At 56.1% G+C, this 22526-nt stretch overlaps 1 protein-coding gene across 2 annotated transcripts in view; it reads right to left on the bottom strand.

Annotated features, from left to right (window-relative positions):
- Ptp4a3 (protein tyrosine phosphatase 4A3) overlaps window positions 1–22292 on the bottom strand; it is a 33574-nt gene extending 11282 nt beyond the window's left edge. Inside the window, exons 1-2 of one of the 2 annotated variants that reach the window (XM_052160505.1) lie at window positions 22207–22262; window positions 15048–15201 (exon numbers count right to left, since the gene is read on the bottom strand). The gene's annotated coding sequence lies outside the window, so the exon portion shown is untranslated. Of the gene's footprint in view, window positions 1–15047; window positions 15202–22206 lie in introns of both variants that reach the window. The other variant, XM_052160504.1, reaches the window with a different exon arrangement.
- Window positions 22293–22526: the final 234 nt, after the last annotated feature.

The following is a 22526-nucleotide window of genomic DNA, read 5'->3' as shown; positions in this document are numbered from 1 at the left end:
CCTGGGTTTCCAGAAGGCAGGCTCCTGCTGTCCCCACTGAGCTCAGCCTGAACAGTGCCCTGTGGAACACAGTGGTGATCTGCTGACCCAGGCTCCCGCTGACTGAGGGCACCCTCACGCTTGGCCTTGGCTCCACCTGCACCACAGCAGACCGAAGGCCGTGACTGTCACTTCTGCCACTTCTGCCAACTGGTGGCACAGAGTGAGCCCAGGTAATTGTGCATGAAGTCCACCAGGTTTTAAAACTTGGGACCTCTGACCCCTGAAGGTCCACCCTGAGCTCCATAGCTTTTTAAAGATTTATTTAGCCGGGTGGTGGTGGCGCACGCCTGTAATCCCAGCACTCTGGGAGGCAGAGACAGGTGGATTTCTGAGTTCGAACAGCCTGGTCTACAGAGTGAGTTCCAGGACAACCAGGGCTACACAGAGAAACCCTGTCTCGAAAAAACCAAATCCAAAAAAAACAAAACAAAAAACCAAACAAAATATATATATCATTCTCCCTTCGTGTGTGTCTGCACACCAGAAAGGGGGGACCTGATCTCATGGATGGATGTGAGCCACCATGTGGTTGCTGGGAATCGAACTCAGAACCTCTGGGAGAGCAACCAGTGCTCTTAGCCTCCCCAGCTCCTTGCTTTCTAAGAGCAATCGGGCAGACCTGCCTGGATCATGGCTGACAGGGCACCCCTTTCCTCCTCTTACACTCTATGTCACCTCCCAGGAGCTCAGGCCTGGCTCACATGTCTCCTTCTACAGCCTGCGACCTCCCCTACACTAGGCTAGACCTTAGGACTCCTTCCCAGGAGAAGGGAATCTGGGTGTTCGCTCACTCCCTCACTCCCTCCCTCCCTCACTCCCTCCCTCACTCACTCCCTCCCTCCCTCACTCACTCACTCCCTCACTCACTCACTCTCTCACTCCCTCCCTCCCTCACTCCCTCCCTCCCTCACTCCCTCCCTCACTCACTCCCTCACTCTCTCACTCCCTCACTCACTCCCTCCCTCCCTCACTCACTCACTCCCTCACTCACTCACTCTCTCACTCACTCCTTCCCTCACTCCCTCATTCACTCCCTCCCTCACTCACTCCCTCCATCCCTCACTCACTCCCTCACTCACTCCCTCCCTCACTCACTCACTCACTCACTCCCTCCCTCACTCCCTCATTCACTCCCTCCCTCACTCACTCCCTCCCTCACTCACTCACTCCCTCACTCACTCCCTCACTCACTCCCTCCCTCACTCACTCCCTCATTCACTCCCTCCCTCACTCACTCCCTCCCTCCCTCACTCACTCACTCCCTCACTCTCCCTCATTCACTCCCTCCCTCCCTCCCTCACTCCCTCACTCACTCCCTCATTCACTCCCTCACTCACTCACTCCCTCCCTCCCTCACTCACTCACTCACTCACTCCCTCACTCCCTCCCTCCCTCACTCACTCCCTCACTCACTCCCTCACTCACTCACTCCCTCATTCACTCCCTCACTCCCTCACTCACTCACTCACTCACTCACTCACTCACTCACTGAGACAAGCATGCTGAGCACCTCCTCATGCCAGTCCTGGGGCTGAGTGGGATGGAGACAGGGAGGCCGGGAGAGAACATCTGAGCTGCGGTGCTATGAGCAGGCATCACTCCTCAGGGTACCTCCGTTTCCCAGGCTACCGCATGTAGAGCTGGGCGGTGCTTTCCCAGGGCTGATCAGTGCATCCTACCTTCCTCTCTTCAGCTCTTCCCACCAAGGCCCCCCACACCGCCCCACAGCCACAGCTCCTGGATCTTTTCTTCCTGTTCCTGTCATGAAGGAGAGCCTTCCTACCAAGTAGTAAGAACTCTGTGCCTCGGTTTCCTCAGGATGAAGGCAGAAACTCAACTCCCTTAAAGTCACCAGAGAGCAAGCTCCAAGCTGCACTCACACCCGGAGCGCAGCTCTGCCTCCTCTCCTGTATCCATTTGGGCCTGGTTGTCCCCCAAGGCCATATGCCCTCAACCTCACGCTTGTTCAGGCCCAGGTCTCAGGACTTCTCGCCCGTGCCATCTGACCCCTCTCTCACAACATCCAAGCACCTGTAGAAGGCTGAGGACTCTTGCCTGAAGACCCAGCGGCCTCAAAGGACACCATCCATGAGTTCTGATCCTGCCAACCGAGGAGGCTTGAGGGATCCCCACGTGTCCACAGGCCTCCCCACTCCACGGGGGACCCTGTCACACCTAGGAAAGTGTTAAGTGGGTAACAGCCACGTGTAGCCACGTGGAAGGGCAGCCTGACGTCTCACATTCCAGCACAGATTAGCACCAGGAGTGAACACCCCATGCATCTGTCAAGCCACCATGACCGGCCTCAAAGTTTGGCTCAAACCGCCGATTGAATGGTGTCTCCCACCTGCCACAGCTCACACATCTTCCATGGTTCCTGTAGCCTGCCAAACTCACTGCCCTTCAGCGGAAGAAATGAAGAGAGAAAGGATTCACACCTCCAGGTACCCCGTTCTCTCCCACAGCTGTAGCCTCATCCTCCAGGAAGCCACCCATCCATCGCTCTGTGTCCTCAGCTCCTGCTCCCATGTTTACCTGCCCAGCACTTCTAGGCTGCCTCCATGTCTCAGTTGTTGCATAGGATTGAGGCTGGGGAAGCCAATGCCATAGTAGACAGCCAGAGATCAGGGAGACAGAGGTTGCAGAGAGCGTGAGATACTAGGCAGGGAGTTACGGCACAGGGAAACGAGACAACGTCACCGTGGAAAAGAGAAACTGGGATGGCGGCATTCAGGCAGACTAGGTTCCCAGGGCACCAATCACACGCTCCAGCCGCAGCAAGCACCAGTGTCTACCTGGCTGGCGGCTCACAATCTGGCCCTTGTCTTTCCCCAAATATATACACAACCCCCAGTTGAGATCCACAACTGAGAATCTCTGAATTACCCGTGGCCAGATAGATAATAAGGAGGAGAGGGCTGCTGATTCTGCCTCGCGCATCCTAGCCGAGGCCTCCTTCCCGTCTCCTGTTGTATGACCTGCAGTCTCGGAAGCTTTGCACCCAGTGGACAACCAAAGGAAACGGCAGGAGGCCCACTCCACGGCCATCAGCCATGGCACCTCCAGAGTCCCTCCAGACACCCCTCAGAGCCCAGGGGACTGTCACCTTGTATACAGCTATGACCGGCATGAGAAGTGACTCCAGAACTTCACAGGAGCCATTAGGCTGAGGTGACAATGGGTGTCAAGCCAGGCTCTCATGTGTTAGCATACGGCTGACTGAGGTTGACAGAGGAGGCTGTGCTCCACCAGAGCTGTGTGACCACCACATCACCACCCACTGTGGTCCTGGCCCACTTTCTGATGGCATGGCTGGTGTGGAAATAACAGAGACCCATGGGTCAGCCTACACTGAGGCTGTGGTACCACAGTAGGAAGGGCCAGGTACCCCACGATGGACAGAGAGCTGAGAGGAAGGCAGAAAAAGATGCCACTCTAGCCACATGGGTGACACCTTTGCCCACTTCCCCTAGAACGTGCTATGACACCCTTCCCTCGGAGATAAGCCTGATGTCCCCAAACGTGGACCCGCCCACTCACGGCTATTGACACTCACCACCTGGGTCCTCAGAGCTTACCCTCTCCTTGTAACTAATTTTATTCGCCTCCCTCTATGTCAGAGGTGGAGGCAGGAGCCCTGATATAGCAGCCCCAGGGTTGAGCTCAGGGGCAGCCCAGACAGGGTAGTAACACAGGGTCCAGGGTCACACAGCCTGATACAGTTAGTTCTCAGTCCTCCAGGGTCCTATGATAGCAGGAACAAGGGAGGGTGGGTGGCAGGTCATCACAGCCCCAAGGGGGTGGGCAACCTTCCTAATGCAGACCAGAAATAAGAGTCCCATTAGAAATAAGAGTCCGAAAATAAGAGACCAGAAATAGGCAGCCCCATACCCAAAACTGCTGGTCAGATAGCCCCAGCAGGCAGCAGCCTAGGACTGGCCTTGGGTCCTATGTCCCATCAGTGCCTGCTGGGGCTCATCCTTCCTTAGGACAGTACGATTCCTCTCAACCCTGCTAATGTCGTAACCCATTAATACAGTTCCTCGGGCGATGATCCCAACCATAAAATTATTTTCATTACTAGTTCATAACTATAATTTTGTACTATTATCATAATGTAAATATCTGTGTTTTCAGACAGTCTTAGGGGACCCCTGTGAAAGGGCCCTTTCTTTGACCCTGAAAGGGCCCTTTGACCCTGAAAGGGGATCTCAACACGCGGGTTGAGAACTGCTGCTCTAGTAGGAAGGAGGAGGGGGAAATGGGCCAGGCCCACACACCCGGCCCACCAAGGCCCAACCCATGGGCTCATCTACCCTCCTTCCTGCCCAGAACGAACCCCTACTGCCAATCATCCCCCTGGAGTGGAAACACCATAAACAGGGCAGGGGCTGCTCCTGCCTCTGAGGACCAGTCCCTTGTCGCTCCTCGACCAACATGCTGTTCCAACAATGGTAATGTAAAGCAAAGCTGTACACGCACACCTCCACACATGGACACGGACTTACAGTCACGCGTACACACAAGCCTCCACACAGACGTCACTCAAGGACCTGCACACACAGGACATACAGAGATGAATTTCTGGGGGGAAAAAGTGATCAACCAGATACCTGTGCCAGGAGAGAAAACTCAGTACCCTGCAGTAGCTGGACCCATCAGAGTCTCTAGGGGTGTACAGAGCCTACTGGGTCCTGCTAACCTCAGCAGACAGCCCCTCTTCCATTCTGGAAGCCCAGAGTGGGGCACTGGCTACCATTTGCCTGTGATTCTGGGACATACGCCACCAGACGCTGGGACAGGAATTCTGCAGGTCCAGGATCCCAGTCAGAGGAGTAAGGTTTGAAAGCCTACTGCAGTCCCAGCAAAAGACTCATTCCTCAGTCTTGGCATTTCCCTCCTTGGCATCATCGGGGCTGGTACCAACTCCTGCCACAGTGCCAGCCAAGCTGCAAGGCCCCCAGAGCCTAGGGCCAATGAGTGGGGATGGCATCCCAGAGGGCACAGAGTTTCTTGGACTCATTTAATCCACTCTCAAAAAAAGCCCCCACCAAGAACAGAGACCCAGAGGAGGTCTGGCGCACGGTTCACCAGGTGACCCCCTGCCCCTCCATGTCATACCAGGAACCATCCAGTGGATTTATTTTCTTTTTTTCAATTAATGTTTATTTTTATTTTATGTGCATTGGAGTTTTTGCCTGCATATATGTCTGGGTGGGGCTGTCAGATCCCTGGAACTGGAGTTAGAGGCAGATGTGAGCTGCCGTGTGGGTGCTGGGAACTGAACTGGGAAGAGCAGCAGTGCTTTTAACCACTGGGCCATCTCTTGAGTCCAGGTCCTGTGGATTTCACCAGGCACAGGCCCTAGGAAGGGACAAGAGCCGCAAGCTGGAGCCTTAGAGGGCTGTTGTTACTGTTATTAGCTACAAGAGAAGTCCGTACAGTTGTCAGAGGTCCCAAGGACACATGGAGACTGTCACTGAGAAGTGCTCAACACAGCCTCTGCCTGATGTCCACCAGGCACGGAGGCTGCCTCACAGCCAGGGTACCCATGAAATCAGGCCCACCTCCAAGTGAGATGTAAACCTGTACTCTGTGGTGTGAACAGAGTTGTCACAGTAACTGCAAGGCACGTGATACAAGCAGGTACCAGGTGTGCCGATTCTTCACCGGCCTGTAAGGTGCCACGCCACAGGCCACAGGCCACAGGCCCTCTGCTTGAGGGACCAGCTACAGCTCCTTTTTGGAGACCCTTCTCCAGGAGTCAAAATCCCAGGACCATCAATATGCAGCCAACACCCAGTGGCCCTTCCCTCGTGCCCCAACACTGAAACCCGCTTCTAACCCACTCAGCATCCTCACAGAGAGATGGAGCGCTCTGCTCCTGGGAAGCAGGAAGCTAAACTAGCCTGGTCTTCCAGAGCAGGACCAATGGGTGGCATACCCAGGTAGCTGTGGTCCTCCAGGACAGCAGGACCTCAGAGAATCCTGGGTCTATATGGTCACTTCTTCAGGGAGCACAGGAGCAGTCTCTGGCAGGCAACAAATACGTACATCCGAGCCACAGAATAAGAGACTGTGGCCCATGGGACACTCAAGCTTCTCAGTGCCCAACTCAACAACTCAAGTGGTTCACAGTTCAAAGTAGGATTAACCCGTGGCCAACTCGGAAGCTGTATCCACTCCATGCTGGCTCCTCTCTGAGTCCACTATCCATACCTTTGAGAAGAGAGAACCCCAAAGCCTCTCTGTGTGGTGGTCATATATACCACATCAATTCTCACGACAGTCCTGGAAGGCACTCATCACCCCATTTTCTGGATGAGGAAACTGAGGCATGCACAGAACCAGCCTGGAGATTCCCTTCCTGTGTGTTTTCTCCTTACAGTTGCCAAGCCCACTAGTGCATGGCAGGCTCAGAGAGTTCATCCCCCACCCAGAGTCTGCCTCATGGGATTCCTCCTCAGTCCTAACCAGAACCCAGGACTCTAGGGCCAGACAGGCAGGGGCGGGGGTAGGGGGTTGGATATCACGTAGGGAGCCAGGGCTGCATGCCAAGGCCCTCGGATGCACGTCAGAGGGGCCCAAGGAGCCGCGGGAAAGAGCTCTGAACTGGCCTCAAGAGGCCATGTCGAAAATAGCTGGCCTTCACGGTGAGATGACTTGGCCTGGTGCACATAGGCCGCTATGCTCCAGTGTTGCCAGGCTGGCCACAGAGGTCACAGCTATTTCTGGGCTGGACTGGTAGTAAGACACTGCCCTGATACCCCCCAAAAAAGTTAGTGTGTGAGGGAACAGCAGAGGTCCAGCTAAGTGAGAACCCCAGGACACAGGTGGAAAACACTAGGTCACCGCAGATCCTTGACGTGCCAAGAGACTGTTGGGGGGTCGCACTCCCTCAGGCCTCCCTGTCCACAAGACCTCAGAACATCACCCGCTGGCTTCACGGGACACGCCTATGCCAAGCACATGGGCAGCAGGGCAGCAGGTCTTCTGCCTGAGGCAAGGCAGTGACCACGCCCTGGGGCTCTGCTGGCTGTCCCCAGCTGTTGCAACCGATGCCACGAGGCACAAGCATCACCCCACATACGCACACACGGGCAAAGCCAGCGCTGGCCCCTAAGTGTACAGCCTCTGCTGGGCCCTACTTATCTCCAAATCACTTCCTTCCCATCGGCCTGGCCAACCCCTGCGGCATCATAAGACGCTTGGGGGAAACTGAGGCAGCTCAGAAAGACCTGACCCTCATCTTTGACTCCCCCACCCCTTTAAGCTTCTGCTTAAGCCCAAAGCAAGCAAGCTCCCTGGGGCGCCGGACGAGGGGACTCGCTCTGGTGGCTGCCTCTGACTTCTGGCTGCAGCAGCTATTTCCTCACAGAGACTCACCAGCTTGGACCTCTGCCTGGTTCCCTGCTGCCAGGCTATCCCTCAGATGAGCTGTGTGACACTGGGTGGCATCCTCCCCTGCTCTGTGATCTGTGTGCTCATCGGTGAGATGGATGTTCTGCAAAGCCTAGCCTGGATGGAGCTGTCTGTCCTTAGTGTCCAGGGTCTAAGAGCCATGTCCCTTTCCCAGAGCCCTGTGAACTGTCCCTGTAGCTTTGACTTTGGGCCAGGTCCCCACTAGGGCTGAGGACTCACACTCAGGTTGGTACACCTGGGTTCTTTGGAAAACTGAGTAACATCTTTCATACAAGACTTCCCAGGGACCCCATTCTAGACATGGAGACAAGGGAGAGACAGCAATAGGCCTTCCAGATGCATCTGACGCCGATTTTAAGCACGGCGGAATGATACAGAGGCCCACGGCAGTAACATCAGACCAGATATCACTCCATGCTCACATCAGTAAGAAGGCGCAAGCCATGACTCACTGCTGCCCATCCAAATGCCTGGTCCCCCTGGCCAAGTCGGCAGAGTCAACTTCCCATACACACGGGAGTGGGTCACTCAGCCACGCTGGGAGGTGGGTGTGAACACTGGACATGCTGGACTCAGACAGGCCACACAGTCTGCATAAGCACCTGCCCTGCTACCAGGATTAAAGCGAAATTCCTCCCAGGAGCTGGCACCAAGTATAGGCTGGGTTTGCTGGGAAGGACCTGCAGGCACTTCACGGAGCACCAGACATCCTCTGGGCTGCCCTGTCTCCCGTGGGTCCCAGCAGGGGTGGGTAGGAGGTACCAACCCCAGGTTCAAGGCAGACAAAAAGCCATGCACAGAGGGGATTCCCAGCCTAGGATGCGGAGGATTACAGGGTGGGAGGGACCCAGTGTCCAGAGACTGGCTCTCGGGGTAAGCTGGGACCTTCGCCCTACTTGGCACCATGGTGGCTGGGCCATTCACGAGTCGGCCAGACTCCAGGGCTCCCAGAGATCCAGCACAAAGCCAGGCAAGGACTTGTAGAGTCTCAACAGAGCAGAGAGAAGCAAGGACCTGCTGCACTGGCCATGAGGACAAAGGACGAGTCCCCTCTTGCTCCCAGGTTCCCCACTGTGACCACTCAAAGCTCCTGGGGAAGGAGGAGGGTAGCAGCCCGGGCCCAGCACCCCAGTTGCTAGCACCAACCCTGTGTGATCAGAGTCCTAACACACTAGACAAAGCCAAGGGCATCTCTGACCTGTCACAAACCTGGGAACTCATGCTTAGCAAGCAAGGGTGTTTCAGTGTCTCCTCTCCACGATAAAAATCTAGTAACATGAAATTCACTACTGCGTTTTATTTGTTTGTTTATTTATTTGAGTCAAATCTTGCTAGTATAGGTTGGCCTCCAACCCCCTATGTAGCTGAGGCTGACCTTGAATTCCTCCTGTCTCCGCCTCACAAGTTCTGGGATCACCAGAATCACCAGACCTGATTCATGCCAACCAATTTAAAGTGTATAGTCTCCCTGCAGGTAAAATATGCCACTCATGGTGATGCACTATAATAATATCATCTTGACTGTTGGGAAGCTGAGACGGGAAGATTTTCATGAGTATGAGGCAAATCTGGGCTACATGGTAAGTTTCAAGTCAACAAAAACCCATAGCACAGATGCTGCTGCTGCTGCTGCTGCTGATGATGATGATGATGGTGGTGGTGATGATGATGGTAGTGGTGATGATGGTGATGACAGTGGTGGTGATGTAATGGTGGTGACCAGGAAGATGGTTCGATCAAGAGAATGCTTACAACACAAGTATGAAGACCTTAGTTCAATCCCTGGGCCCCAAGTAAAAATGTAGTGGTGTGACTTTATATATCTAGCACTTGGAGGATGGAGACAGTGATCCCAGGGTCACTAGCCAGTCTGACAGCCTAGCCTAGGATGTGCTCTGGGCCTGGGAGAAACTGTGCCTCAGAAAACAAGGTGGATAGCTCCTGAGAGACTAAATACACACAAAGCTGACCCTTCTGACCTCTACACACGCGCACACACATACATGCATGCATACCTTACAGTACTTAAAATGCCTTACAGTGCATGCAGTACAGGAAGTACGAAATGCTATGGTTGTCTATTCATTCTCGGGGCTAAAGCAGTCATCACCACTTCCCAGTTCCAAAATACCTTCACAACTACAGAGACTCTGCAGCCACGTGTGGTGGGACACCTCCGAGACGCCAGCCCTCAAGGGCCCAGCAAGATGGCTTAGCAGGTAGAAGGGCTCACTGTAAAACCTGAAGACCCGAGTTTAATCCCTGGGACCTACATGGTGGAAGAAGAAAACCAATTCCTGCGAGTTTAATCAATCGATTGATCGATCAATCGATGAATCAACCAGTAATTGAATAAATAAATTTAACTAAAATTTTCAGAGGAAATTTTCTTTTAATCCCAGCTCTTGGGCGGAGACAAAAGGACTGTCGTCAGTCTAAGGCCAGTCTCGGGTACACAGCAATACTCTGTCTCCAGATTTAAAACTTAGAAGCCTTGGGGCTGTGGCCCAGTGGTAAAGTGCGGGGAGATCATGTGTGAAGCTCTGAGTACCTCCTGTCAGCACACAGCAGCAACAAGCACTCGCTTCTTCCTCTGGTCCCCATCTGTGGGTCCCTGTCTGGGATTTTAAAGGGATGTCTCATGGAGCCACTGTGATGTCTTTTCACACACACACACACACACACACACACACACACACACGTCTTCAAAGATCTCACTTGAGGTGAATAGTATTCCATTGCAGGAACACGCAACGCTTTATCTACTCCTCAGCTGCGGGGCATTTAGATCACTTTGCACCCAAGCTGGGGACAGTGTTGATCACTGAAGGAACAGGGGAGGTGGACGCTGTGAGATGCTCCAGTCCAATAGCACTGTGGTACCCGAGAGAGACCAGGAAGCCTCGAGCTAAATCCAGGCGGGGAAGTGGGCCACGGTGACAAGGACAGGACGACAGAATCCAACCCAGGCCTGATCAGTCCCTCACTAGGTCAGGTGGAATGTTGCCAGCCAGCGGAGGCCACTGAGGAGGTGCAAGAAAGGGGGAGAGGAGGAGGGAAGGAAGGGCCTGGTGGGCCCCTGGGCAATGGGGAGCCTCAGGAGAGCCGATCACTCCCCTGAGGATGGGAAATGTTTGTCTGAGCATCTGAAAAGCTGCAACACACTCTGACAAAGAAAGAGAGGGAGGCGAAGGAAGAGATAAAGAGGGGGAGAGGGAAAGGAAGAGAGGGAGAGAGAGAGGGAGAGAGGGAGGGAAGGAGAGGGAGAGAGGGAGAGGGAGAGAGAGGAAGAGAGAGGGAGAGAGGGAGGGAGAGAGGGAGAGAGGGAGGGAGAGAGGGAGGGAGGGAGGGAGAGAGGGAGAGAGGGAGGGAGAGAGGGAGAGGGAGGGAGGGAGAGAGAGGGAGAGAGGGAGAGAGGAAGAGAGGGAGAGAGAGGGAGAGGGGGAGGGAGAGAGAGAAAGAGGGAGAGAGGGAGAGAGAGAGGAAGAGAGGGAAAGAGGGAGAGAGGGAGAGAGGGAGAGAAGGAGAGGGAGAGAGGGAAGGAGAGGGAGAGAGGGAGAGGGAGAGAGAGGAAGAGAGGGAGGGAAAGGGAGGGAGAGAGGGAGAGAGGGAGGGAGGGAGAGAGGGAGGGAGAGAGGGAGGGAGGGAGAGAGGGAGGGAGGGAGGGAGAGAGGGAGGGAGGGAGAGAGGGAGAGAGGGAGAGGGGGAGGGAGGGAGAGAGGGAGGGAGAGGGGGAGAGGGAGAGGGGGAGAGGGAGAGAGGGAGAGAGGAAGAGAGGGAGAGAGGAAGAAAGGGAGAGAGGGAGAGAGGGAGAGAGAGAGGGAGAGAGGGAGAGAGGGAGGAAAAGGGAGAGAGAGAGAGAGAGGAAGAGAGGGAGGGAGAGGGAGCCCTGGGGCTGTTTACTGAGCTCTTTTGGCCAGACCCAGTAGCAGGCTCCTGGGAGGTTTGGGCAGCTGTGTGTCTCTCTCGCTGAAGGATCCTGAACACTGGGTTAGGAGGGCAAGAAAAGAAAGACTTGGCCAATCACCACCATCCTATGGATGGGATAGTCACTGTCTGTTCACATTGGCCCTCTCACAAGAGTGGCTGATTGTGGGGCTGTCAGATATACAGGACAATGAGGGACACACCTGTCCACAGGAGGACCTAGCCACAAAGGGCCGCTGTGAGAGAATTGGGGAGCATCTCTAAGGAAAGCCCGCTGGGCCAGCTCCCAGCTGTCAGAGTCACCATGGGCATCAACAGTTCTCTGGTCTTCACCCAGGCCTGTCCCAGAGTCCAGCACAAGACAAAAGGACACAGATGGTCCCTATGACCCAGGGCAGAAGGCAGCTGGGGAAGGGGGTCTAATGAGATGCTGAGCTGCCCGCCTGAGGGCCAGGCCTCCTGGAACAGACCCAGCTGGGGATCCTAGGTCCTCCCTCTTCCCCCAACACACCTCAGGGAGACCATGAGGTACCTCCTCAGCTCAGTCCTCCAGCTGCTGCCACGCCCAGAGGATCGTCACGCCCAGAGGATCACCCCAGAACCTGTGACTGTTCTCTAATCCTCCTCTGCACCTGCCTCCCCAGCTGTGTCTGCGAGCCACTAAGCACAGTGCACACTGCCTCCAGGCCTTTGTACGGCTTCACTGTTCAGTGGTCCTCTCTGCTTCTCCGTGTCTCGTCACTTGGACCTCAGGTCAGTGGACGTCTGGGCTAACAGCCGTCCACCAGCGCTGCCTGACCTGGGACCTGTCTGTCTCCCGACTGCACCTGGTAGGTGTTCCAATAGGCACGCAAATGCAGGAAGTGTGCAGTGGGATCTGAGCAGGGCGGGGACTGCATACCCAGAACACCAGGCCTGGCCAGGACCACATGGCCAGTGAAGTGGAGAAGGACAGCTGACAGGCTTGTCCCTTCCCACCAAGCCTCCCAACCCCAGAGCCTGGACCAAAGATAGAGACAATCAAAAGCCACCACTTGGGACTCCCCCTAGAGAAGGAAGACTCCTACCTACTCCAGGATGCCCTCGCCAAGACCACCCATGACCTCCACACCATACCCCGAGGAAGACAGCACATGACAACAAGGAACCAGAATCACCTCTGTCTGGGGACACGAAGCAAGGACGCTGAGAGCACAGGAATGATCTCTCCAGGGTCTGCATGCGGCTAGGGGACCGAGGGGACCGACACAAGCCTGCAACCCCAGACTTGGGCACCAGCGGGGACCATACAGGCTGCCCAGGCATTCAGCTCGCCCTAACTACTGGAGAGCTGCTCTTCCCCACATGGGCTGCGCGCCACAGCTGGGGCAGCCTATGGCTCGTGCTAGCTCCTGAAGCTTAGAGAGGAGGGTCCTGGTATTTTCTTATTGCCCAGTGTGGGAGGAACGCGGACCAGTACTTCTGAACACATGTTCCTACACGGTAAAGGGGAGGTGAAGGGCACAGGGCAGGTGGGCTTCTTGCGCATGTCTATCCTGGCTGCCTCCTTCTAGAGGCCCTCCAGGATCCTTAAGGATGTCTGGCAAAGACTTCCTGAATGATCTCTCTGGACTCTCTAGGACACACTGGTCACAGAGCTGCTGAGCTGTTGGCCAGGAACCTCGCACACACTCTGCGGCTCAGCATCTCCTCGGACACACGCTGTCTCCATTGCTGCCTCTAGAATCTTCGCAGACCAGGACACATCAGGGTTACGTGGCATATCCGTGGATGCTCTGGCTGTTGCCTCTAGCCTTGAACACATGCCTAGCATCCCAAATTAACCTGCCTCTGTCCATCCAAATGCCCTCTTCTTGGCAGTCCAAGGGAGGAGCAGAGGGAAGATGCCCTGGCATCAGTAGGGTATACTAGAACCAGGAAAGCATCAGAGTTAAGGTGGCCCTGCCCTAGTCAGGCCGGGACATGGAGGGGGTCAGCCTTACCCTGGGCTCCGGACTCTCAGCCCAGAGGCCAACACCTGGCCCACTGTGCCTGATGCCCATGGTCCTTGGCCGTGCTTGGGGTCAGCTGTGGTTTAAATACTTCAGCCCATTCCACTGGGACTTCTGCACTATCTCAGATTCACTCAGTATCTCGTGGGAAGGCAGGATTAATGGGCTGAGCCAAGGCTGACCCCCACTCTGAAGGTCTGGCCCCACAGAGACGGCCAATCATCTTCTGACGCTGGCACAGAAGATGGGGGTCCGCTCAGCCCAGGGTTGTGTGAAGCTGGATCACAGGACAGTGTGTCCTCAGTGTACACAGCAAACGCTTTGGACCTGGCAGTGGCCCTCCTGGGACAATCAATGGCCACCGCTGTGCCCAGGGACAGCCTCTGTTCCCACCCAGACTGGCCTAGTCTCTAAGTTCTCATGTTTATTTCCTTCAGCACGGGCAGAGACGTGGACAATGCTTGTCTGGGAAACCCCAGCACATCTAGGGATCATGAAGCCACAGCCTCCAGAAATGGGATGAAGGAAAGGGGAGGGGAGAAACTGAGGATGAGGAGTACCTTGACCTACCCGTAGCAGGCTGGGACAGGACTGTGTGACCCCAGGGCCCTCCCAACTCCCCAAGGCAGTCGAGAAACCAGGACAGACACAAGGCTGCCAAGAACCCAGGCCACAGGTCCCACAGGGTTCAAGGTCCCTCCTAGGGCAGGGCAGGCCCAGCTGGCAGTGTCCGTGGGAACAGTCCCCAGGTCCTGTCAATCACACTTAGGCCAGCCAATGGACAGTGGAGTTGCCACAATTGACCAGGCAGCTAGACTTGCTTGGCCTGTAAGGCAGAAGCCCAGGTCCTTAGGCCTAAACAGCCAGTCTAATGAGCTGATACGGAGTTCTGGAAGGACTTCTGAGGACTGGGCTAGAGGCCTGCGGAGGGGATATAGAGGGGTCTGAAGGGTCCAAACCACTGGTACCATTTGTACCCCATGACCTGTCTGCTTCTCTCTCCTTCGCCCCCAGCCCTGAGTCTGAGAAGCCAACTTTCCACTCCCAGGGGCCCCTACCCTCCCAAGGCCACATCCTCTTCCTGTACCTCTTCAGCTTCCTGCCCTTAGATCGCTCCTCCCCCATGCGGCCTCCACCTGGTGGTCTATGCAACGCGTGTCCCCCCTCTTGTTCCCAAGATCCCACACATATCACCCAGACCACCCTGAGATGGAGCCCAAGTGGCTTTGCCTGAGTCCTATGATCAGGGAGGGCTATTGGGCCTCCTCTGGGTGGGGGAGGGGTGGATGGAGCATGGACAGACGGACAGATGCCTCCTGGATGACTGTCTCAACCCCGCTCCAGCCACATACCCGGCTCCCAGCCCTGCCTAGCTCTGTTCTCCTGGCTCCCTGCCCCCTTGCCCCACTGGGGGACTCCACAGCACAGACCCCCAAGCCGCTGGCTGTCCTCACAGGCCTGAAGGGGCCCCTGGGGACAGCCCTTCCGGTGACTTCCTGCCAGGGAAGCTAAGAGGGGGTAAATAAGCCCTCCAGATGGCTTCCTGCGCTGGCCAGTCGTGGGAACTACAGCTAGTGGGAGGAGACAAGGGCAGGGGGAACAGGAAGGCCGGCCTTGCACTAGCAGAGGACTCCCATAGTCCCTAAACAGAGACTTCACACCTACCGTCAGGAGGAAACTGGGGCCCTCACAGTCAAATGACAGCAGCCATCAGCAGCAGTGCCTCCTATGAGCTAATCACCTCTGTCACTGAGGGAACTGGGAGCCACAGCTGTGCTGGGTTCCTCCGCCACACACCTGGGGGCTGCCTTCTCTGGCTCTGTCACAAACAAAGGGACCAAGAGAGCTGGGTCAGGCCACTCTGCAGGGGCACAACAACAGCCTGCCTTCCACTTCGCACTTCCCTTCCGGGACAGGCCACCTGCAGGGGGCCGGCCACAGCCAGCCGCTTCCTGCCTGAGAAGTGGGGGGATGGGGGGTAAAAAGCAGCCACCCCCAGGTAACTTGAGAATTAAAGCGGTACCCTGGGCCAATGCCTACCAACCCAAAAGGGCTCAGCGAAGGCCAGCCCAGGTGATGCAGACTGCAGCCCACTCGCCCCTCTCTCCATACCATTTGCCACCACCTCCCAGAATCCCCTTCCTGCAGCACAACCCCTAGAATGCAGAGCCGCATGCTCCAGGAAGATGACCATTATCCTCTGTAATCCTGCTCCGTGTGCGTGTGTTTGCGAGTGCGCATGCGTGTGCGTGTGTGAGTCCCTCCAGTACAGGACCATGCCCTTTCTACTTTTCTACTCCCATAGCTAACGCAGACCAGGACAGCTTCCAGGGAGCCTGGAGAGGTAGAACAAGGGCAAGGCGACAGCCTGTGTCCTCATCCCCCAATAAAGCTGCCAGCACAGGGGCAATGGGGTGATGTAGGCTCAGGGCCAGCAGACAGGGCGAAAAGATTCACATAGTGCCCCAAAATGCACGTCCCTAGCTGTCCAGAACTTCCACTACAAATGGGGGTAGGGAGGCAGGCAATAAACAACCCTTCAAGACCCGGGAACCAGAGGCCCACAGTCAAGGCCATGGGAAAGTCCAAGTGTGACGTTGGTATCCTGTTCCTGCAGAGCTGAGCATAAAGCAGCGTGTGAGGCAGCTCGTCTCCACCATTTACAACAAATGTGGCTGGATCTATAAACTGACCAGTAGACAGTGCTTAACTGTCGCGACTGTCTGTGTGAGCGCTGAAGCTACTACAGGTCCACACCAACCTGGAGAACATCACTGACAGGAAGGGAAATCGAGGCATCAGCAGGCAGCACCTCCACAGGTGGAACAACACTAGGCCTGAGAGAAATCAGCATTCAGGGCGTGCCTGCTAACACCCAGTTCAGGTGGGGCAGCTCAGCTCAGGTAGTCAGGCATCAGTCATCCAGGATGTACCCACCATCCATCCATCCACCCAGCTTTGTAGGATGTGCCACCAGTCTCCTGCAGGCTCCACCCAAGGTCGGGATAGCCAGGGCCATGTCTATGTTCCTTGAGGCCAACAGAAGAGGCAGGGAGATCACCGCAGAGGGACCACTGGGAGTCCTGGGCACCTCTAAGCTCTGCAACACAATTCCCAGCATATGCTGGGCCTCTGGGCAGCCAGCCAGAGGAAAGCTGACCCTGGGGGAGGGGCCTCATTGCTGCCCTAACTGGGAGATTAGAGGGAACTGCTTGCCTTGGCCGAGTTTCAGGGCCAGTGGGCATTGCCAGAGAGGGCTGCCAGGAAGAAGCAGCATCCTCTCTGGGGCACGGGCAGCCGGGACCAGCAAGTGACACCGAGCCAATGCAGAAGCCATGATGGATGGGGCAAGAGGGCATTATCCTGGGTGGGAGAGGGGATCCTCTGAACACAGCTGAACTTCTTCCGGGACTCAGGCAGAGTGCAGTGGGAGCCCTGGTCCCATGGGAAGGAGATAGGACAGGCCTGTCTGCTGCAGTGGACCTCCCTCCTCCTTCTGGGCCAGCCCCGGCTTTGGGTGTGTCTGGTGAACCCAAGGCCTTGGGAACAGGCTTCCACAGGATCCCACAGATCCAAGGAGGGGAAAGAGGTATGGAAGAGAAGAAGCTCTACGAGACGCTACAGAGGGGAAACTGAGGCTTAAAAGGAGCGTCCTAGCTAGTAAAGTGGCCATCTCTCATGCCACTCGGACCTGAACGCAAGGAGGCTGAGGCAGGCTGCCAGCGAGACCTGTAGTACCTTTATTCCCATTTCCTAGGTCAGACCTCTGCCAGAACACCAGTCTTTTATCCATTTGACTCCCTCCTCCAGATGCCTCACTCCCAATGACCAAAACAATCTGCTACCCACGTACCGGGCTCCAGCCACTCAGCGCTGCTAGGGTATTCTATAACTCTTGCTGATTCCAAGAAAACAGCACTCTGAGGTCCAGGGAAAGCAATGCTCCACCTGGTGCTTCGCCCCAACCCCCATAGGACGATCATAGGCTCCTGGGGAATATGCATCTCAAACCAAATGATCAACCAGGGATGCTTCCCCACCCACAGCCAGGAGTCTGGGCCGCCCTGGATCTCCGGGGCAAGTGCAGGGACCATTAAGCTGATCCTTACCTGAAGACCACCCTTCCTGGAAACCTGGGTCCTTCCCGTACCTTCCAGACCCTGATCACTGACCCACTCAGCCAAGACCCAGTAGCCTCTGGCTGTGTCTCGACCTGGGCCTGTCCAGGGCCTCCAGCTCAACCTGTCCAAGCAGACCTCCCTCCCTACACAGTCTGCATGGACTACACAGGGGCAGGAACAGCAACGAGGGCGGGAACGGAGCCGAGTGGGGCAAAGGGCAGGGCAGCAGGAGGGGCCGTGCCTAACTCCAGTCAGATTTCTGGAATATCCTGTCCTAGACTCCTTCTGGCCCCAGTAGCAGAGAACAGCAAGGTCTAGCTCTAGAACCTCCAAAGGTCGCTGCCTTCAGTTTCCAATTAGCAACAACCACACCTTGGATAGACTTCATTGGCTATGATATTGCCAGTGTGAAAAAAAAGGTCACTTCCTTTAGAAGGGTAAATGGCAGTCTAGAAAGACTGGACAGGTCACTCCCATAGTGATGTTTGGTCCTGGAGGCAGGATTTCCCCTTTCTAAACGCTCACTTCACCTACACCGACATCTCCAGCTCTATCCCTCCAGAGATCCAGGTCACAGGTTTCAAAAGCCATTTGACCTCAGGATATGACAGCCTTGCTGAGCCACAGTTCAGGCTCTGTGGGGGATGGGCCCTTCTATGAGAGCCGCCACCCAGGACTGTGTCAAGAAGAGCCGGACGCCCTGAAGACATTCCATCCACTCTAACAATCTCAGAACTTCTTGGTAAAGTAGGCTCTCATGCCTACCTCCCCAGATGACAGTGGCCCAAAACATGCATACTGTCCCTGTCCCTGGGGCAAGAGATAGGCGCTACCCTGTACACAATAGCTCACTGGAGTTTGAAAGGCAGCGCTCAGAGGCAGCCCACTGCTGGGCACCAGCCTCACCCAGTAAACACCTGACTCTCCAGCTGCGTCCAATAGATCCTCAGTAGTCTCGAGACAAGCGTCAGGTCCCTGGTTCAGTACGCTGGCTCAACCCGTCAGCTGCACCGTTGCCTTAACATGTAACTGAAGAGACACTGAAGTTTATGCCCAAACCAGTCCAGCCAAACTTGGGCCACCTGTTCCACCACCTATGGCCCAACCCTGGTGACCGCTCTCTAGCATCCCTGACCTTCACCCTCCTCATAGGTGTGCCAGCACACCAGGGACAGCCACACGGTGGGCACCCACACTCTGCTAGGGCTGTGGGCAAGGAAAACCAGCCCTTGAATCAGCTGCTGGGGATTCAACTAGACACACCCGGTAACCTTGGAGCTGCCTGCTCCTGAGGTCCCCACTCAAACAATGGGAGCCCATACCCTTCCACTAACCCGCCCCAAGAAAGCAGGAGAGGCCCACAATGGTGGGCCTGGGCTCTAGCCCTGGGTTAAAGCTGTCCTCAAGTAGCAGGATGCCCCAGGTAGCCAATCCTGTACCTCTAAGTCCAGCACAGCTCTAGGACCAGAAGATAAACTCACAACCTGGGTGAATGAAAGCAAGGAGGAAGATGTCCAAAGGCCCTTGTGACCACCACTAATGTCACCATCTTTGCTGGCACCTTCCCAGCACCTGACCATGCAGACGATAGAGCTTCTACACCAGGGTAGTCTGCTCGTTCTGAGCAGAACAGAAAAGATCTATAGCAGCCAAGCAGTACGGAGTGTGGGCTGCAGGAAAGGAAAGAACACACGGCATCATTCTGACTCTTCTGGCAGACTCCACATCTGGGACAAACATCTGGGAGGTGGCACCAGGGCCTCTTGTGGGAGACAAGCAGGTAGGCATGGCAGAAGTGGGTCACAATGCGAATGGTGGAAAGACGGGTGTCCCAAGGACAACAACTGTGAACGCAATGTCACCCTAGTGTCCCTTTCAAGGGTTCTAGAAAAAAGACCTGGGTGCTAATGCTCCCAGGCTGAGCTCCACGCTATATGGACACCAGGTGGCCGGCCAAGCTCCTGAGTCATAGTTCTGTCATTATGATGACATTAGAGACCCCTCAGGGCCACCAGTGTCACTGGGCTAGCAGCCTGCTTCTTGTCTGAACCGTCTCTGACCCAACAGCTTTGGCCCAGCTCAAAGTAATTATGATGAGAGTCTGGAGTGCTGGCCCGAGGTACCCCTTGATAGGAAACACACAACGTCCATCGGGTGAACTCCTATGGAGCCTTCAGAACCCCACAGCCCCACCCCTTCGCCCCTCAACTATGCTTCATTACCTTATTCACTGTACTATAACATGGCTTAGAGCTGCATTGTTGGTGGCCCCAGGGCTCAGCAGTCCCCTCTGTGCTCCACACCCTGTAGCCTGTCCATTTAGAGGACACAAGGCAGGTTCTTTACATTTACACTGCCAAGCCAAGTCCACAGCATAGCACAGCCCTGTCCCAGATGTTTGTACAACTCTCTCGATCCCAGAGCCCCTACTGGGTGGCACCTGAATAAGGAGGCCATGTGTGTCCCCTATTGATTGATCCTTAATACCCATCTTCCCAGCAAATATGCCACACCCCAATTTTACAGGAGACAAAACTTCAGGACTAGATTCATCAGAAACTAGGAAGCTTAGCCTGGCAGTGGTGGTGCATGCTTAGGCAGGCGGATTTCTGAGTTCGAGGCCAGCCTGGTCTACAGGGTGAGTTCCAGGACAGTCAGGGCTACACAGAGAAACCCTTTATTAGGAAAAAAAGAAAGAAAGAAAGAAAGGAAGGAAGGAAGGAAGGAAGGAAGGAAGGAAGGAAGGAAGGAAGGAAGGAAGGAAGGAAGGAAGGAAGGAAAGATGCCAGGAACCCAACCTCACACAGGCACATGTGTAGATGCTGAAGAAACCACTGTGGGCAGGTAATGTACACGGGCCAGAAGAAGCAGAGATAGTCAGGGTGGCCAGGATGGAGGTGGTGGGCTGGGAAACTTCTTATAGGAGGGCGGTGCAGACAGGAGTTGCACATGGCCCGCTGTAAGCAAGAACCATTGCACACTACGCCGTCAAAGCTGTCAGGCTCAGTGCTTGGGGGAAATGATCATTGCTCTGTGAGCTCCAGTCCCAACAGCTCCTGGCTCTGCCCCTGGACCGATGCGATGGGCACCAATTCACCCTCCAAGCGAGGTGCCTCCTGGAACATCACAGTCACCGCTGGGCAGCAAAGACTTGTGCCACCCCTGAAGCCAGCTGTGCGCACTGAATCCCAACACTACAGCCAGGAGGTCAGGCAGGCAGGCAGGCAGGCATCTTGGCAGCCCTTACACCCCAGGAACTCGCCAAGAGCCAGAGTCAGTGAGAACCAGCTTCCCTCCCCCCCTCCCCAGAGGTTCTCCTGCCATCTTCTGCCCACCACCATCCGGGCTGCCTGCCTGCCGGTCTGAGGAAGAGGCTCCTCCTCTAGCTCCCCTTCTGCCAGACCAACTCCATGGGCTGGCCAACCCTCAGCCAAGGTCTATGCTGGCGGGACACAGTGGGGTTAAGTCTTTCCCAGTTGGTGGGAAAGAGGTCCTGATGGGCTCCTACCTCGACATGTGCAATGACCATCTCTCTGTCCAGGCTGCTTACCCCTGCCCTATCCATCAGCCACCAAGGTCCTAGTCCTACCACCAGCACCTCTGAGTCAAGTACCAGGTCTGGCCAAGGGAAGAGACCTCATAGGTATCTGGGGCTGGCCAGTTCCTTCTCAGGGGGATGTTTAGGAACATGCCCACGGCATCCCACAGTAAGAGTGTGAGGGTAGCGGCCCCACAGCCTGCCTCAGAGCAGAGCAGGCCACAGACTCCATAGGTTGTCTACCCTCTTCTCATTGCGGGCAGAACAAGGCGAGACCTGACTCCACTTCTCCCGTGCCAATATAACCTAGGAACGCTGCTAATAAGCTTGTGGGAGGATCTGAGACCATAGGCACCACCCAAGGAGTCCACACTACACTGCCTTCAGCACCAAGACTCTGGGCAGTTTCCTCCAGAACATGCAGCCAAGCAGAGAGGTACACCACTTACCCGCGGGACACGGCACACTGTGACAACCGGCCTGGAATCCACTCTGCCCCTCACTGACAGGGTCAGAGGGATGGTCACTCTGCCTGCCTTAGGGCTAAGCATGGCATCTAGTCCAACCAAGCCTGCAGCTCCCTACCAGGAAACCATAGGCCCAGTAGGAGCCGCCTGCCTAAGCTGGCTGCATGTGGACAGGCTACAGCAGGACCCATGGACAGTGCAGTGCTGTCCCACCTAACCTGACCCAGGATGCCTAAGCCAGGACTCGGTTCCCTAGAGGCCCAAGACTTAGTGGTGACATTCATGCGGGAGGCAAGAAAGGATATGGGGGTCCTATGCCCCAAGCTATGCAGAGAAGGAAACTGAAGCAAACCAAATCCTAGATAGGGATCTTGGGGAAGATGAAAACCGGGCAGATGTTGAGGGAATCTTCCGCACCCCTAGAAATGGGAGCAGAGTCACCCTTTTCACCCATTAGGTCTGGTCGACACACCGAGAAAACAGCTGGCTGAGTCCCCATGCCTGGCCTCCCTGCAGCTCCGGCCCTGCACGTGGCAGCCACCGGCCGGGTTCACGCAGGGGCTGCAGCGGCGGGGCCCGGCCCCCGCCGGGAGCAAACACACAGACCGGCGCGCGGCCCCGCCTGCGCGGCCCCGAGGCGGCGCCCCCGCCGACGGCCCCCTGCGCGCCCCCGCCCGAGCGGCGCGGTGGAGACTGACCTGGCGGTCCGGGCGCCGGCGCCGGCACGACGCGGAGAGCTTGGCACGCGCGCGCACAGGGCGCGGCCTCGGCGCCGTCAGAACGTGCGCGCGCGGGGGCGCGGCCTCGGCGTCGCCGTCTCGGGGCGCGCACCGGGTCACGTGGGGCACGACCCAATGGGAACGCACCGGTGTACCCTGGCGCACGCACGCGCGCGCGCGCGCTTCGAGGCCCCATGAGAAACCGACGAGGTCGACTTCTTGTGCCCCATAACTAGGCACCCAGGCCAGAGGCTCAGCGGAGCTTCTAGAATCCTGTGCTTCTCTATAGGTCTCCCAAA

This window comes from Apodemus sylvaticus, chromosome 17 (genome assembly GCF_947179515.1).
Source record: "Apodemus sylvaticus chromosome 17, mApoSyl1.1, whole genome shotgun sequence".
Classification (NCBI taxonomy): Eukaryota; Metazoa; Chordata; class Mammalia; order Rodentia; family Muridae; genus Apodemus; species Apodemus sylvaticus.
This window is presented reverse-complemented; position numbering and strand designations above follow the sequence as displayed.